The sequence below is a fragment of the Colius striatus genome, chromosome 26 (assembly GCF_028858725.1).
Source record: "Colius striatus isolate bColStr4 chromosome 26, bColStr4.1.hap1, whole genome shotgun sequence".
Taxonomy (NCBI): domain Eukaryota; kingdom Metazoa; phylum Chordata; class Aves; order Coliiformes; family Coliidae; genus Colius; species Colius striatus.
Window position 1 is genome coordinate 199,711 of NC_084784.1, and position 16,289 is coordinate 215,999.

The 16,289-nt window shown below is 49.0% G+C and overlaps 1 pseudogene; it reads right to left on the minus strand.

The window, feature by feature from the left end:
- Window positions 1-1,116: 1,116 nt before the first annotated feature.
- On the minus strand, window positions 1,117-13,279 carry LOC104562138 (immunoglobulin gamma-1 heavy chain-like; annotated as a pseudogene).
- Window positions 13,280-16,289: the final 3,010 nt, after the last annotated feature.

Below are 16,289 nucleotides of genomic sequence, written 5' to 3' on the forward strand. Positions count from 1 at the left end.
TAATTTACACGCCAAATCGGGGACAGGTTGTGTCTTTGTCTAGGTGGATAATGTCACCATATGATTTTGTGACTTTGTAACAAATACAAGTCAAGCAAGTTGCCCAGTCGGGTGGGCAAGTTTATACACCCCCTGCCCCCACCGTGCCGAATAAACATCCTTCCTTATCACTCTTGGAGTGACAGAGTCTGTTTCCGCAAGTTAGAAGCAGGTTGGATGCTGCTGTGTAGAAGTGAGAACAGTGGTGTGATCAACTTCTACTTAGCAGAGGGTTAAGAAAAAATACAGTCTCCTCAGTTCAGAGAAAAAGAAACAGCAAAAGCAGCTACAAGTCTTGAAATGAAATCCACTGGCCAGGCAGGACTCGGCAGTACGGAAGGTCTGAAGGGGAGGGTACTCTGTTGTCTTCTGCGTGGTTGTTGTCAGTAGATTTGACGTTGGCCGTTTGACCCGTTGTGCTGCTGGGACAAGCTCTCCAGCTGCTCTTCACAGTGCTGCTGCCTTGTTTCCACATCGGCCCTTTAATGCAACCGGGGCTACATGCCATTGTCTGACAGCTGTGAGATCAAGACAGGTAGACACTCACAAAGCTTAACCTGGACTATCTTTTGTGCCTCTTTGTATACCTTAATTTAAAAAGCCTCCCCTCTCCTCTCTCTCCTCCCACTACTTCACATGTCAGTGTTTTCAGAGCCTTGCTTTTAACCCCTTATTTGTGTTCATTTTTCTCCAGGCTTTGTACTCTACCACTTGAAACAGTCAGTGAGATCTCTCTCAGGCACTTCTGGTAATACCTGAGTTGTTCTGGCAAAGAAAGTTTGCTGCAAAGAAAATTTGGGTACCAGACAGCAAGAACTGAGCTTTGGATATGAAAGGGGCTGTTTTCTTGGTGGTTTGGGAGTGACAATGGGACGATTTTCAGGTGGATTTTTTTGGTTGTTGTGGGGATGAGGTTTAGATAAGCATTGTGCTTTTTCCCAGAAACCTACAAGAGTTATTTAAAGGGAGCAGGAGCAGGTGAACAGGTATAATGACAGAGAACTACAAAAAGACAAGGGGTCATTCCTGGCATGAGCTTCCAGTTTTTCTATAGATCAAGCTATGTGCTTCCTTACCTCAGAAAAGAAACAGCTTGATGCTCATGAGTGCATTGAAGGCAATACTTTTTGCCAGTAGGACTCTCAAGCCCAACACAGTCACAGAGAGCATGTTTGTTTTCTCCCCTTCAGCATCTGTTCAGTGATAGAGAAAAGATGAGAGAGATCATGGTCTAGATTTGGATATCGTGACACTGTCAGAAAGTGGGAAAAAAACCAAACCCAAAGGTTATCGATTCAGGGGAAGATGATAGAGATACATGACAACAACATGGGAGGAGGATGTCTGTCTAACACTGGCTTTTGCTTTATGATGCTTGTCTGCTGCTAAACCAGCTGCCTTTTAAAGCAGCTGTATTTTGATTCTCCTACCCCTGAGAAAATAGATTTGCATGCATTTACCACCAACATTGTCATGTATCTTCACAATCTATTAGGTAACTAACCTTGCATAGAGATGTCTGTGGTGTTGCAAATGTTCCCTGTTACTGATTCTTCAGCCTCCTTTTCTGTAGCATGATAATAAAAAAATGTTACAAATGATAGTCACATTTTTAAAAGGATTAAACACAATGTTCACACGACCCTTCCCATAGGAACACGTGGGCAGTACAGCCTGAGGCTCCGCTGCCCACTCACTAATTCTAAGGTTAATGAAGAGGAGGAGATTTCTCCATGCATTTGCAGAAAACAGAAGAATTATTGAATTGCTTTGGGTTTAGTGTTTGAATGAGTAAAAAAATCAATCCCCTTTTTCAAGAAAAAGAAACAAAATCCCACCACTGTAACTTTTTGCTGTGTTTACAAAGGCTACTTCAGGCTGTGCCAAGATGTTTGCTTCCAGGGGAAACTATTTAGTCATAACTAAATGTGCATTTTTAAAAAAGATTGTGCCTTACTTTTCTCCCAAAAAAAGTAACTCCAAGTTGTTAAACAGTTCAGATTGTTTATGCTTTTAAACATCTCTCATCTCCACTTGCTCATGTACCAGATGTCTTCCCCATTTCTGCTGGTTACCCAGCACAGCACTCACTAGCAGGAGAAACAGCAAGCATCAGAAGATGCTGCCTCCAGAAATAAGTTGCAGCTGTACCACAAAACTGTACCTAGCAATGCTTCTTTGCCATCGTGTTTGGCTGTGCAAGCCACCTCTGTGCCTTTTGTTGCACTGACCACCTTAATGGTATCGTACAACCCTTCTGATGTCAAAACCGGGGTATTTTGCTCATATATGACTTCATTAGAGGACACCTCCAAGATGACATTCTTTGTATAGAACTTCCTTGCCAAACAAGCTACTTTCTCGGTGTTGCCATCTTCTTCCAGTTTCTCGACTTCATCACAATGACTTGTGGGTCAGAACTCCTTATGTTGTCTGTAAAAAAAATAAAGCATTGTTTGGGCATGATTTGGTTTGATTGCCAACTTGTCTGAGGTGCTGTCACTTAAAGTTCATATATACTCCAGCTGTGACTAATTCCTGGCTTTATCAATGACTAACTGCCTTTTCTTCCTCATTATTTCTTACTGCTGCTTCTAAAAGATCAGATCAAAGGCAGAGAGTAGGGGTTTTTATGGGAGCTTTCAGTTCACAGGATTCTAAGCCTCCTTTTTTCCAAAGCTCATTCTTTATTTATAAGTAAAGGACTTGCAAACCAGAAGAGAACATTTATTTATTCCCTTCCAAGAGTCAAATTATACCGCTTTCTCAACAATTTAATTCCTAAAAATAACACTTTGATCAAGGACTGTCTTGCATATTCCAGAGACATAGGAGAATAACTGGTTTTCCTTAACTCTCCCTCCCCTCCCCCAAATCTTCTCCTGATGTGGCTAAAAGGTTTAACCACAGCAAGAGTAACAGGACAAAGAGATGTCAGTTTGTTGCTTCACTATTGTGCAAAGTTACCCCAATGAATGACATTGCAGAAATGAAGTGCTGCTGCTGGACTGGGGGACAAGGTTGATCTTTTCTAGAACAAATGCTCAGATGCAAGAACGACTTTTGTCTCTAAGATGGGGAAGTAGGAGAGAAGCAATCAGAAGTCTGTGAATTGTGGATCTCCACTTCTCCAGGAGTTCCTGACAAGGTCAAGAACTTTCAGCTGTGGGGAAAGTTTTCCTCACTAGACATTGCACGTGCTGTGAGCTATTCCGACACATCAGCAGACAATGAAAAAGAGTAATACTGGTACTTGGTTCAACAAAAATTCTTTTGCCTGTTCTGAAAGGTGTGACCTTTCTCATCCATCTGCTGTGACATATTGTTTGTTCCACAGCTCCAGGGGCAGTTAGAAGTATAATGCAGAATTGGTATAATAAACTGATTTGAACGGAAGAACAACCCGAGGCCAATGAACTTCTGATGTCCATGGACAAATCTTCTTACAAGCTTCCTTAAATTAGTGTAATAACCTTCAGAGGTAATGTTTTAGTGTTAAGAAACCAACAAACTTCAAGGCATGACAAATGTGCCCGAGCATTGGAGCTTTGAAAGAGCTTAAAAGATGCTGATAAGCTTTCAGAGGATTTGAAATCCCTGCTCTCTCATCTTTCCAAAGAGTTACTCTGAAACTTTTATATACTTTTCTTTTTCAGTTTCGAAGGCATTTTAGAGTTCAGTTCCCAACTCCAAGCAACACACACGAATGATAAAGGTTTCACAACTGCAGAAGCCTTAATTTCAACTACACAGCAGCAGCCTTCTCAAGGAATTTCTTATGACATACAAGTAATGAAACATGATTGCTTAAACTTGAAAGAGATGTCTTTTCAGGAAACAGTGGTCTCAAAAGAATTCAGTAGCCAACAAATCATTGTGATTTCTTGAAAAATAAAATATCTTTGCCCTCAGATCATAGATGGAGAAACCAGGCTGGTTCCACATACAAATGTCAGGACAAGATTAGCAACATGAATTTTGATAAAATCAAGAAACTGAAGGGAATCATCCAGCGTTCTTCCTTGCCAGACAGAGCTCAGCTTATGAAGGCTGGTTAGACAGACAAGAAAAGATTTACATGTCCAGCTTGTCAGGAGCATGCTGATGGATCTCTTTGCTAAAAAGAGGTGCATTAGGCTTTGAATTTTGCATGGCATCTGCCTTGCAGGGTGCTCAAAAGATCTTTCAGGTGTAACATTTTTCTCAATACAGGACACTTTTTTAAGGTTTGATCAAGGGGCTCTGATTTTACTCTCTTTGCCACCGGTACCCCAATACTGAACAACTGAGGTGAAAGCCAAGTAGTACTCTGACATAGCTTCACCTACAGCAAACAGATACCAAACAGGAATCAAACATTCACTGAATTCAGTTGACCTATTCAGTTTAACCCCAACTCTGAATAATTTAGTGTCAGGAGGTTGGGACGTCCCTTTTTTCTATAGTAAGTAGCAACAGGACAAGGGGTGATGGGATGAAGCTGGAACACAAAAACTTCCACTTGAGTATAAGAAAAATCTATTTTCCTATGAGGGGAGGGAGCCCTGGCCCAGGCTGCCCAGGGAGGGTGTGGAGGCTCCTTCCTTAGAGCTCTTCAAGACCCACCTGGACATGTTCCTATGTGACCTGATCTAGGTGAACCTGCTTCAACAGGAGGGTTGGACTGGATGATCTCTAAAGGTCCCTTCTAACCCCCACCTTCTGTGATTCTGTGATTCTATGATTAAACTAGTACAGAAATGTTCATAAGGTTCCATTCAATGCTTTTGTATATCATCCTTCTCTCGTCTCAGTGCTGTGTTTCTAATTCTGACATAATAGAAATTCTTAAGGACTTAAATGTCAGCCTGCACAGAAACTTTATTTCCCTTTAAACTGTCAAAGCATGACTTTAATACTTAAATCATCTAACTGCATATGAGAATGTAATAGATAGAAAGCCTACAGTCTAAGTAGCTACTTTAAGGCATTAGGGAGTCTGAGTTACAACTCAGACAAGGTTAGTACATAAAGGACATCTACTTGACTCCACAGTCAGTTGAGTGCTGTTCCCAAAAACAAGCGCAGCTCTAACAGTTTAAACATGTCAATCAAAAAAGGCTCATTTTGCTATTCCTCCCACATGCATTTCCTTTCCAGGTGCTGTAACATGGTTCTGCCAGAGTCTGCTAGTCCTGTGGTTTCTTTGTTATCTGAGAAGAGGCTTTTCATTTTTTCTCATCTCCAGCATTTCTAAACAGTCAATGTACTAGCAAGCTGCTTCTCTGGCATGATGCACTGGGTAAGACTTTCAGCAGGAGCAAATGTACACAGTGCAACTGTGGCTGATAAAGAGAATTATTTCCAAAAGCATCAACTGAGCCCCATTATTTTGCATTATCTGAAAACACATACACAAATCCCTACAACTGCTTGCTTTTGGGAGGGATTTATGTACATACAGGACTCTTGATGTGAGAAACAAGAGCATCATACCAGCATTTCTGTGAATGTCTGAAATGGCAACGCCACTGCTCAGTCTTCCCTCTCCCTGTCTTTTGTTTTCTTCTTGCCACATTCTACTATTCTCTATGGCATATTTTGCTTCTTTCAACAAACAAACAAGCAAATATCATCTTCCAATCAACGTAGAGTGATGTTAAAATAATGGAATCTGGCAGTTTTGTCTGGCCCTACACTTGCAACTGAGGATTTGCTGGTTGGGAGGAACAAATCTTTCTCCAGAATGATAACTTTGTATTCCTTTAGCCCTTTGGAATTTGAAATGGACTTAAATTGTTCCAAAGCAGACATTTATTCCCATGCAAGACACCCAACAGACCTGGACAGATATTAGGCAACACCTAAGGGAGTCCCATGGCTTTCTGGAAGGAGAGCAGGATGTTTTAGAGACGTAACATTACATGGGACATTTTTGCAGCACTTTAAGGACATGCAGACCTCTAAAAGCATCGTAACAAGTCTTAAGGTATGCACCTGGACGTTCAGGATAACGAACAAATTCAACGCCTGCCCCATTATTCATACTTCCACAAAAAACCTTGGGGCGACATCCACCTATTCTTTACATCATAAAATTCCAAATAGAGCTGGGAAGAACTAAGGCTTGTTATAATCCCTGCTCATCACATTTGCATTTTCAGAGCCTAGGCACAGCCAATTTTCTTTCATTCTAAGCAGTCTTAGACATGAGGCAGCTGTGAAAATTTAAGCCCAAGGATATTGAAGCTCCTTTCTCCTCTGTTTCCATGCCAGTGGAATTATTTACCTGGTGAAACTATGAATGTGGTGTTAGTGTCACTTATGTTAAAGCTAAACATGAAGAGAAATAAAAAAATAACTGCCATGCTCCATTCATCTCCTCTTCAGAGGAGCCTGAGGGGTGACCTCACTAATCTTTACAAATCCATAAAGGCTGGGTGTCAGGAAGATGGAGTCAGGCTCTTCTCAGTAATGTCCAATGATAGGACAAGGGGCAATGGGTATAAGCTTGAACATAAGAGGTTCCAAAGAAACAGAAGGAATAATTTCTTCACTGTGAGGGTGAGGGAGCACTGGAACAGGCTGCCTAGGTGGGTTGTAGAGTCTGGGGACATTCAAAACCCACCTGGATGAGTTCCTGTGTTTCTACTCTAGGTGGTCCTGCTCTGGCAGGGGAGTTGGACTGGATGATCTATCGAGGTCCTTTCCAACCCTTCAGAATCTGTAGTGTCAAAAACTAACTTCTTATACCAGAGAGCTAAAGATCCATCTGAAAACATCTCTCCACTGTCAACTCATGACTAAGTTGTTCATTCCTGCTCAAAATGATTCAGTGAAAATCCACTGGAGGGTAAGACACTTCACAGGAAATTTGGGCCAAATTGCTATCCAGTTAACACGTTAAGTAATGTGAGCCAGCAATGTGCCCTCGTGGCCAAGGAGGCCAATGGCATCTTGGGATGCATCAAGAAGAGTGTGGGCAGCAGGTCAAGGGAGGTTCTTCTCCCTGTCTACTCTGCCCTGGTGAGGCCTCATCTGGAGTCCTGTGTCCAGTTCTGGGCTCCTCAGTTCAAGAGGGACAGGGAAGTGCTGGAGAGAGGCCAGTGCAGGGCCACCAAGATGATCAGGGGACTGGAGCATCTTTCATACGAGAAAAGGCTGCGGGACCTGGGGCTGTTTAGTCTGGAGCAGAGGAGACTGAGGGTGGATCTCAATAGTTACAAACATCTCAATGGTGGGTATCAGGAGGTTAGGACATCCCTTTTTTCTATAGTAAGTAGCAACAGGACAAGGGGTGATAGGATGAAGCTGAAACACAAACAGTTCCACTTAAATATAAGAAAAATCTCTTTTCCTGTGAGGGGAGGGAGCCCTGGCCCAGGCTGCCCAGGGAGGGTGTGGAGGATCCTTCCTTGGAGACTGGACATGTTCCTGTGTGACCTGATCTAGGTGGGACCTGCTTCTGCAGGGGTTTTGGACTGGATGATCTCTAAAGGTCCCTTCCAACCCCACCATTCTGTGATTCTGTGATTCTATGAAGTAATGCACACCCAGTGCTTGGGGATGATGGAGCAATAGCAATATATAGAGGCAGCCTTCCTTAGCAGACTCAAGCTGAGGATTCACCTGGAAACCCTGGACAGAGTGATTATTGCAGCAGAAAGTTCTTACAATGAACCCAAACTGTTAGATTCCTTCATCCTCCTCCACATTAACAACATTTTACAAATAACATAATGACACTTACTTGGCTCAACTGTGAGAGTCGTCCCACTTCCAAAAATAAGCTTATCTGTCCTCACACTGCTGATACTTACTGCAGTAAATCACTCTTTCCTTGTGGTATTCAAAAATGTTGTAAGAACAGGGGTTGAAAAGCCAGATATTTGTCCTAATCATCCACATGTGCAATCCCATGAGGATTTCCAGATCCACACTTTCTTCCAAAACTGGAAAGGAAAAAACAATAATGAAATAGTTCAATGATTTCAAAGTGAGGACAGAATTTCCAGCTTCTACCTTTCGTCCACCTTTTAGAGACCCTTTGAGCTCTATTCCCAGGATAAACAGAAATATTAAAAGAATGTTGCATTTGCCTCCTTAATCATTTCAGTCACTCAGCTTCTTTTTTCCCCAAAATATGTTGCCTTTTTTCCTCCTCTAGGTTTTTGTACAGGACCCTATGCTGTTTATATCATGGTGGTGACCCAGCCACCACAGTGATAGATTTCATTGCAAAAAACTGTCACTTCCTGCTTCTTTACTACTCAGAATTTGGATTCTAGTCATGTGACTTCTTGAGTGGTTTCTGATGCAATACACCACATAAAGAAATGTGATATCAGTAAACAGTGAAGAAACATGAAAATCCAGCACTTTTAGTGCTATCTCAAAGCATTTATGACAATCTGCTTCACCTTGAACCTGGTTTCAGTTCTCAGGAGTTTATCTGAGCTCTTATCTGGGCTCTAAAAGTTGGTGTCTGAGGGTCATTTAGTGCCTTAGAAAGTCTTTATGCTGGTTTAAGACAAGGAAGCAGCCAAAATGATTGTTCATAAACGCAGACTTATTGTGCACTGTTTGAGCTCAGGATCCAGAGAGGAGAAGACAATGCAGAAAAGCAGGACTGGAGCCCTGGACTTCAGGAGAGCAGAATCTGGGCTCTCCTGCTTAGAAAAATCCCATAGGTTATGGCCTTGGAAAGAAGAGGGCCCTGGAGCTGCTTGATTCTCAGAGATTAACTCCTCCAAGTTCAAGAATGTTTCATCTTGACGATGCAGCAAACGAAGAAACTTTCAAGAACATCTGTGGACCAGTTGCCCCAATCTTACCAATTTCTAACTACTTTCATTCTAAATTTCCTAACTCTTTCTGGACTTTCCAGTATTTATGGTCTCAAAACCTGTTTTCATGGGAAATAACAAACATCACATTTATGAACTGTTAAAACATTCCTTTGGATTAGATGACAGTGGTTTGATGGAATCTGCCTTGATGTGCTAAAGCTGCTTATGCACTCAGGTATCTGATTCTTACTATCTCTTGAGTTATTTTTATAAGGGTTTTGGAAGGATTTTCCCAATTACTCCAGCACCTTTTTTTGTTTCTCAGTTTCTTTGCTCTTGTGAGCTAGATTATTTGACCACAGTGTTGGCTATTCTGTGGGCTATTATTTATTTACCTAAGCCCTTGGCTGAGCTTGAAGGGGGAAATATCTAGTTATGACTGACCAAAGCTGGCTTTTTAATTGGATCATGGAGCAGTCTCTGCATCTTCACACCCAGTTCTAAGACACAAAACGAAACAGCATTACTTCATCCTATTCACAAATCAGTGACTCCCCACTGATACAGTGGTTCCCCACTGGATTACTCCGTGTTTATTTGCATTACTCTTGTAATTACTCTTTATTGTGTTTAAGTGTTTTCTCCTCCTTATTCCCTCATTCCTCCCAGGAAAATGTTGAGATGTCTGATGTGATACTTTCAGTCTCTTGAAATGTTGGCAGAAGAAAGAGAACAAGCTCTAAATGCCTCCTGTAACAGACCTGGGTACATCCAGGTGCCTCTCTCACAGCCTTTGCCTGCTGCCAAGTCTTCCCAGAGCAGTGAGAACACACCCAGTTTGTCACTGGGCTCTCAGATGCAATTGAACAGCCTTTTCCCTTTGGGTGGCCACAGAAACACACTTGCCATCACAGCCTCCCACAAGTTGTTGCAGTACCTCTATGCCCCTTGCCAGGAAAGTCAGCTCAGAGAGGTGTAGCAAGTGCCTTGCCTTGAGGCCAGCAACAACCATCCATGATGGATTTAACCCCCCTCTTTCCAGGTCTGCTCTGGCCCTGCCTGTGTTGCAAGCACTGTGCCCTTTTCAGCCCTCTGCTGCTGCAGAAACAGGGTAGTGAAGTGACACCCTGTTTCCATGGGGCACCAGAAACCATGGTGTCTCTTTCCCCAAGATGCTGTTTGCTGATGACTCCATCAGCCTCCCACACAATCAGTTCCTTCATCTTGCTCAGAGCCCACCTGGCCAGTGTCTGTCTGCTTCAGTGAGGAGCAACAAACTGATCACTCCAAGGAGCAAAGACTGGAGTGATGCTGGTGTAGCATCAGACACTGGACTGGTAGGAGAACTAAATGGTTCTCTGTGAACTCAGCAGAAAAAGTTTAGCAGCGAAATAGAGCTGGCACCAGGAAGGAGGCAACACCTTCCCCTCTTCTGTGTCAGACAGGAGCTTTTTCTGATTTTCCCATTCAAAACACTAAGTGCATCTGAAGGACAAAGCCCTTTCTTTCCCAAGCTGGGATGGTGAGGAATCCACTCTCCTGCCCCTGGAATGGCTCTGAATGAGCACAGCAGGGACAAGGACCTCTCACAGGCAAGTAGGGAACAACTACACTGCCCTCCTGAAACCTGTTTTTTTTAAGATGGGCTGCAGTGCCCCATGAGCAGTTTCCAGCCCCAGTTACACCACCAGCCCACAAGATGAGTGAGCAGCAGGTTGGTGCATCCCCATCCCACCTCTGCAGAGGCTGGTCAGATGTCCAACACTGCTGTGCCCTGCAGGGATGGCAGGAAGGGAGCCAGGGGCAGGTCAGGCTGCAGCAGCCAGCACAGCTCCACAGAGCCCTGCAGAGCACAGGGGCAAGCTCAGTTCCCAGGAAACATCAACCCTTTCACTTACCTGTGATGGGGAACATCACCACACACACGGCAGCACACGTGGCCAGAGCCGCTCGCTCTTGCCTCTCTGCCCACAGATCAGCTCTGCCCACATCTTCCCTGCCTCAGCTTTGGTCACTGTACTCACCCCAGGCAGTGCTACAGGCTGGGACAGAGAGGCTGGAAAGCTGCTCAGAGGGAAAAGACATGAGTGTTAATTGGCAGCAGCTGAACATGAGCCAGCGGTGTGCCCAGGTGCCCAAAAACGCCAATAGATTCCAGGCTTGGGTCAGAAATAGTGTGGCCAGCAGAACCAGTGATGGAGGTAACGCCTCTGTGAAGAACAGATTTGAGAAGGGAGGTTGTTGGTCAGTTGCAAAACTGCAGCAGCCACAGGGAGGGAGAATGTGAAAACATCTGGGCAGACCCCAAGGTCAGTGGAGAAGGAGGGGGAGGAGGGTGCTTAGGCACTGGAAGAAAGACTCCTCTGTGATATGTGGTGAGGACCATGGTGAGGCAGCTGTGCCCCTGCAGTCCATGAGGTCCTCAGGGAGCAGAGACCCACTGGCAGCCCGTGGAGGAGCCCAGGCCGCAGCGGGTGGATGCCTGCAGGAGGTTGTGGCTGTGCTGGAAGCTCATCCTGGAGCGAGCTCCTGGCAGCAGCTGGGAGCCTGTGGGGAGGTGGCCGTGCAGAGCAGGTTTGTGTCAGCGCTTGTGAGCCTGGGAGGGCCCCGGGCTGGAGCAGTGTGTCCCCGTGGGACTGTTGTGGCGGTGGGTGACCCCCGCTGGGGCAGGGTGTGAGGAGCTGCCCCCATGGCAGGCCCCAGGCTGGAGCAGTTGGTGAGGAGCTGCAGCCCGTGGGAAGGAGCCACGCTGGAGCAGTTGGGGAGGGACTGTCTCCCGTGGGAGGGACCCCACAGTGCAGCAGTGGGAAGCGTGAGGAGGCCTCTCCCTGAGCAGCAGCAGCGGCAAAGTCCATCTGTGATGAACTGCCCACAAGCCCCATGGTCTGCGCTGCTGGGGGGAAGGAAGGGGAGTCGTGGGCAGAGAAGGGGTGGGGGGAGGGGTTTTTCAGACGGTTTTATTTCTCATCTCCCTGCTCTTCTTTTGTAATAATCAAACCTTTTCTCCCTGTTTTGCCCGTGACGCTCACTGCTGAGTGACCTCTCTGTCCTTAACTCACAAGTGCTTTGTTCTATTTCTCTCTCTTTCCTGTCCCATTTAGGAGGGGGAGTGATTTAATGACTTGGCGGACACTGGTCTAAACTACCACAACTCACCTGGCAGCAAAACCTCTCTGGGCAAAAAGAGATGTGCTGTAGGGCCACCCCAAGTTTCCTCTGGAGCAGCACTGCACGCCGTTGCTGCTGGGATTCTGAAGATGGCCCCACAGCTCTCAAGTTGTCCCTTGCTCCTGTTACAGTCTCAGATCTGGGAAAAAAAAGCACAAATTCCCTATTCTGCTCCAAAGCTTCCAAATGACACTGTATTTCCCTCATTTTCTCTACCCAGTCCTCAGGCAGCTAAGTTGTGGGCTAGACTGAGTGAGCCTGAGCCATGCCCAAAACCACAGCAAGGCTATTTACAGACCCCACCAGCTGGGCCATGGCTGGGTGGGAACCAAAGCTAACAGCAAAAACTGTTTACAAAGGCGAAAAGGTTATGGAGTGTGACAGGGGTAAGGATCAGCCTGAGTCATGGGGAGATGGCAATCAGAAGGGTCAGGACAGAAAGGGACAAAACCAACTGAAATGACCCTTTCAGAATCAACACTGGAAAACTGATGCTGTAACTACACAACTCTCCGGGGAGCAGCACTGAAAAAGTGTGGGAACAGTCCCCAGTTTTGAGGCCCAAAGTTGGGGCAGTGCCAGGAGGTTTCTGATAAAACTCATTTACATTTCCCGTCCCTGTGTGTGCGAACAGCACAGAAGTAGCGGGCAGAGTCCTGTGGGCTCAGGGCACTTAGAGACAGAGCTGTCCTAAACCGGGAATTGTCCCGGGACACAGAGGCTCGACCATTCACTGCCGGTGCACGTTGAATCCGTGATGAACTAGGGGAGATAAAGGACACCCACTCCAGCCTGCCTCCGGGTGCCTGACGGTACCATCTTATTGCGCATGTCCCGAAGTTGAAGCCGTGTCCGCGGCAGAAGAGGAGCACGGAGTCCCCGGGCGCTCGCTGCCCTCCGCCGGCCTCCACCAGCCTCAGCTGCGCCCACACGCCTGCGGACGGACGGACGGACGGAGAGCGCGGGCATCGGGCACGGCGCGCCCACGGCCCGAGGACGGGCACCCGCCGCCCCAGCGCCCCCCGCCCGGCCCGGACACAGCCGCAACAGCGGGGCAAGCCCCGCACCCGAACCCTCCCGAACCCTGCTCTTCCCTCTCTCCTTCTCACTTTCCCTCGCCCTCTCCCGGCTTCTCCTTCTCTCTCCACCCGTCCCTCTCCCTGTTCTCCCCCTCCCTGTCCCCCTCCCTCCCGCTGCCGCTGCCCCCGCCCCGGGCTCGCCGCCCTCCTCGCCCGCCGCCTCTCACCTGCCGGCCCCAAGGCCAAGCCCGAGCCCAGCAGCCACGGCCCCGGCCCGGCCGCCATCGGCGGAACAAGGGCCCGGCGGGGCCGCACACGAGCCGAGCGGAGCCGAGCTCGGGCCCGCCGCTGCCCGCCCCGTCGCCTCGGCCCCTCGCCGCCACAGCGCCCGCGCCTCTGCCCGAAGCCCGCACGGCCGCCCCGGCCCGGCCCCCCGGCGACAGGGCCCCTCCGCGCAGGAGAAGGGGCGGCGCCACAGCACCGGCGCGGGCTGGCCCCCTGCTCGGCCCCAGCGCTCCTGCGCACACGCTCAGCCCCTGCCGAACGGTGCTGGCGAGCTTCAGAGCTGCAGGAAACGAGGGGACGGTGCCGCAGATGACCCGACGGCATCAAAAGGCTGCTCCGTTCGATCGGCGCTAAGAGCCGCGGCAGAGATGTGGCGGGGGGAGACGTGCGGGAACGGACAGCATTTGCCTTCAGCACATGTGCGGGTGACAGCGCTCTGCAACGAGCGGCTGATCCAGCGCAGGGTTGTGCTGCTGATAGCCTGAGGCACCTCAGCCGGCTGCCGCAGTGGGCTGCCAGCAGCCTCACAGAGCTCAACAAGCACTTAGGACACATTGCTGCACCGGGAGCAGAACAGCCCTAAGCACCAGGACAGTCCATGCTCACCCAGCTGGAAACAGCTCTGCAGAGAAACACCTCGGGGTTGTGGTGGACACCAAAGTTTCCGTGAGCCAGCAACGTGCCCTGGCGGCAAGGGCAGCCAGCGGCATCATGGGCTTCTCCTCTCTCTACTCCTCCCTCTCCTCCCCGCCTGCGCGCCACCAACAGCCCTGCGCAAGGGACGGGCTGTCAGCCGGCAGCGGCAACTCGCGGGTGTCACCCCGTGCCCCGCACCCCCAGCCCGCCCTGGCCCCGCTCCCATCCCCTGCCTGCAGGGATCGAGGCACGGTGCTTAAACGATCCTATACACTGCTGTTGCTCCTTGGCCTGTGCCAACCCTAAAGCTGAGGTGGGTAAAGAGAAAGTTGTTGCAATTGCCATGTGTAGTGGGTCTGGGATGGTAGTGACTTTCCACAGCAGCTCCTGCAGTGCTGTGCTTACTGTTGATATCAATATTATGACTAACGCTCGCACAGCATCAGGGCTGTCCCTCCAGCACTCCTTCCCCCACCTTCACCAATAGCTGTGGGGGGGCATGATCTTGGGAGGGACTATGGCCAGGACAGCTGACCCAGGCTGACCAAGGAGATATTCTGACATCAGCTCAGTAATATAAACTGGGGGAGAGGAGCAGGAAGGGGAGGCGAGATGCATTTCTGGCCTTCCCAAAGCAACCGCTACGTGTACCGCAGCCCTGCTTCTCGGGAGGTGGCCGGACATCGCTGCTGATGGGAAGTGGAGAGGAACAGCTTTATCTGCTTTTGCTTTGCTTCCCGCGCGCGGCTTTGCTGCTTATTTATTAAACTGCTTTTATCTCAACCCACGAGACTCCCATCTTATTTCCTCCCCTTCCCTGGCTTGCTGAGGAGGTGGGGGATAAAGCGGTGTGGTGGGCACCTGGCATCCAGCCAGGCTCAAACTACCACAGCGCCGGGCCGGCGGCCCTCCAGGAGTCGCTGGGGGTGGCCCTCGGGAGCAGCGCTGCAGGGCACAAGGGATCACGGGGGCTTTTTCCTGCACGGGCCGTCCCTCCCTGCACCAATGGCAGCAGAAGCGAGGAGCTTCCAGCCTCTTTGGGAACCATCCCGTGTCCCCGGCGCATCGTCACATAAAGGATGTCTCTGCTGATCTGACTTGGTGTAGAGAAGTTTTTCTGCCCCAGCACATTTGCAGCAACCTCACTCAATGGAGATGAGAGAGTCTGAGGCCCCCACACACACACTTGCTGCCAGTTCATGATGAAAACCCTGGAGATTTGTTCCCCACGCATTCACAAGGCCTGTTGCAATCTTCCCCCGCAGCTGCTGGGCTGTTCCTCCTGCCCCTGCCTACATTTCTGTACGCTAGTTCCATTGGCTCTTATCTCTTTGACAACTTCCATCTCTTCTATCAGTTTCTAACCATCCTTTGACCAATTCTGTCTGTCTCTTTAGGATCACCCCAATTCAAGCTAACTTGAGGCCAGGCTGATTTGTTCAGGCTATAGGGTTTATGGCACATTCCTGCCAAATCTCTTCTCTCTGGACTGAACAACTCTCATTGGCATGTCACCATCAACTGAAGCTTTGACCTTGAACAAATATTGGAGAATGCTGACACACATTACCCACATTTTTCCTTACCCTGAACACTGATTTCCTCACACACATCACACCAGAGGGGCTTCAAACGCGCTGGACACTGATTCCCTCACACACATCGCATCAGAGGGGCTTCAAACCTTTTAGGTTCACACACTGGGCACAAATCATTTCCCACAGACACACACTGGCTGTTACAGAATAGTGGAGAGAGCAGCGGGAAGGGTGCTGCAGAGGCCGGCTCTGCAGGAGGCCTCAGTTTGATCCCTCACCAGTGACCTCTCCTCCTTCGTCTCCTTCCTTCCCCTGTTGCCATGTTGGGCTCCCTGGCCTCACCTTCCCTCTGTGCCCTGAGGCGAGGCCGCCTCTGATTGGCTGCGGGGCTGTCACTGCCCTGGCTGGGCCCGCCCTCCCTGAGGCAGCGTTTTCTCTGATTGGCTGAGGAGCTGTCACTCTCTCCTGGGCTGGGCCCGCCCTCCCTGAGGCGATGATGTCTCTGATTGGCTGCGGGGCTGCCACAGCCGTGGCTGGGCCCGCCCTCCCTGAGGCGCCGCCGCCGCCGATTGGCCGCGGCGCACACGTCAATCACGGCTGTGCCCGCGTCCTGGGCTGCCATTGGCTGTGCGGGGCTCTGGCTCCCCTGTGGGCAGCCGCTGCCAGTTCACCAGCTCTGCCTCTGGGTTCGGCGCTGCCCGAGCCAGGCTGTAACAAAGACGCGATGGACACGGAGGGACAGGAGAAAGCCCCCAGCCCTTCAGGAAGGTCTCAGAGCAGCCTGTCAGGCAGCAAGGGCTGGGAGGGTGGAACTTGGCTGGCCGACATGGATCCTA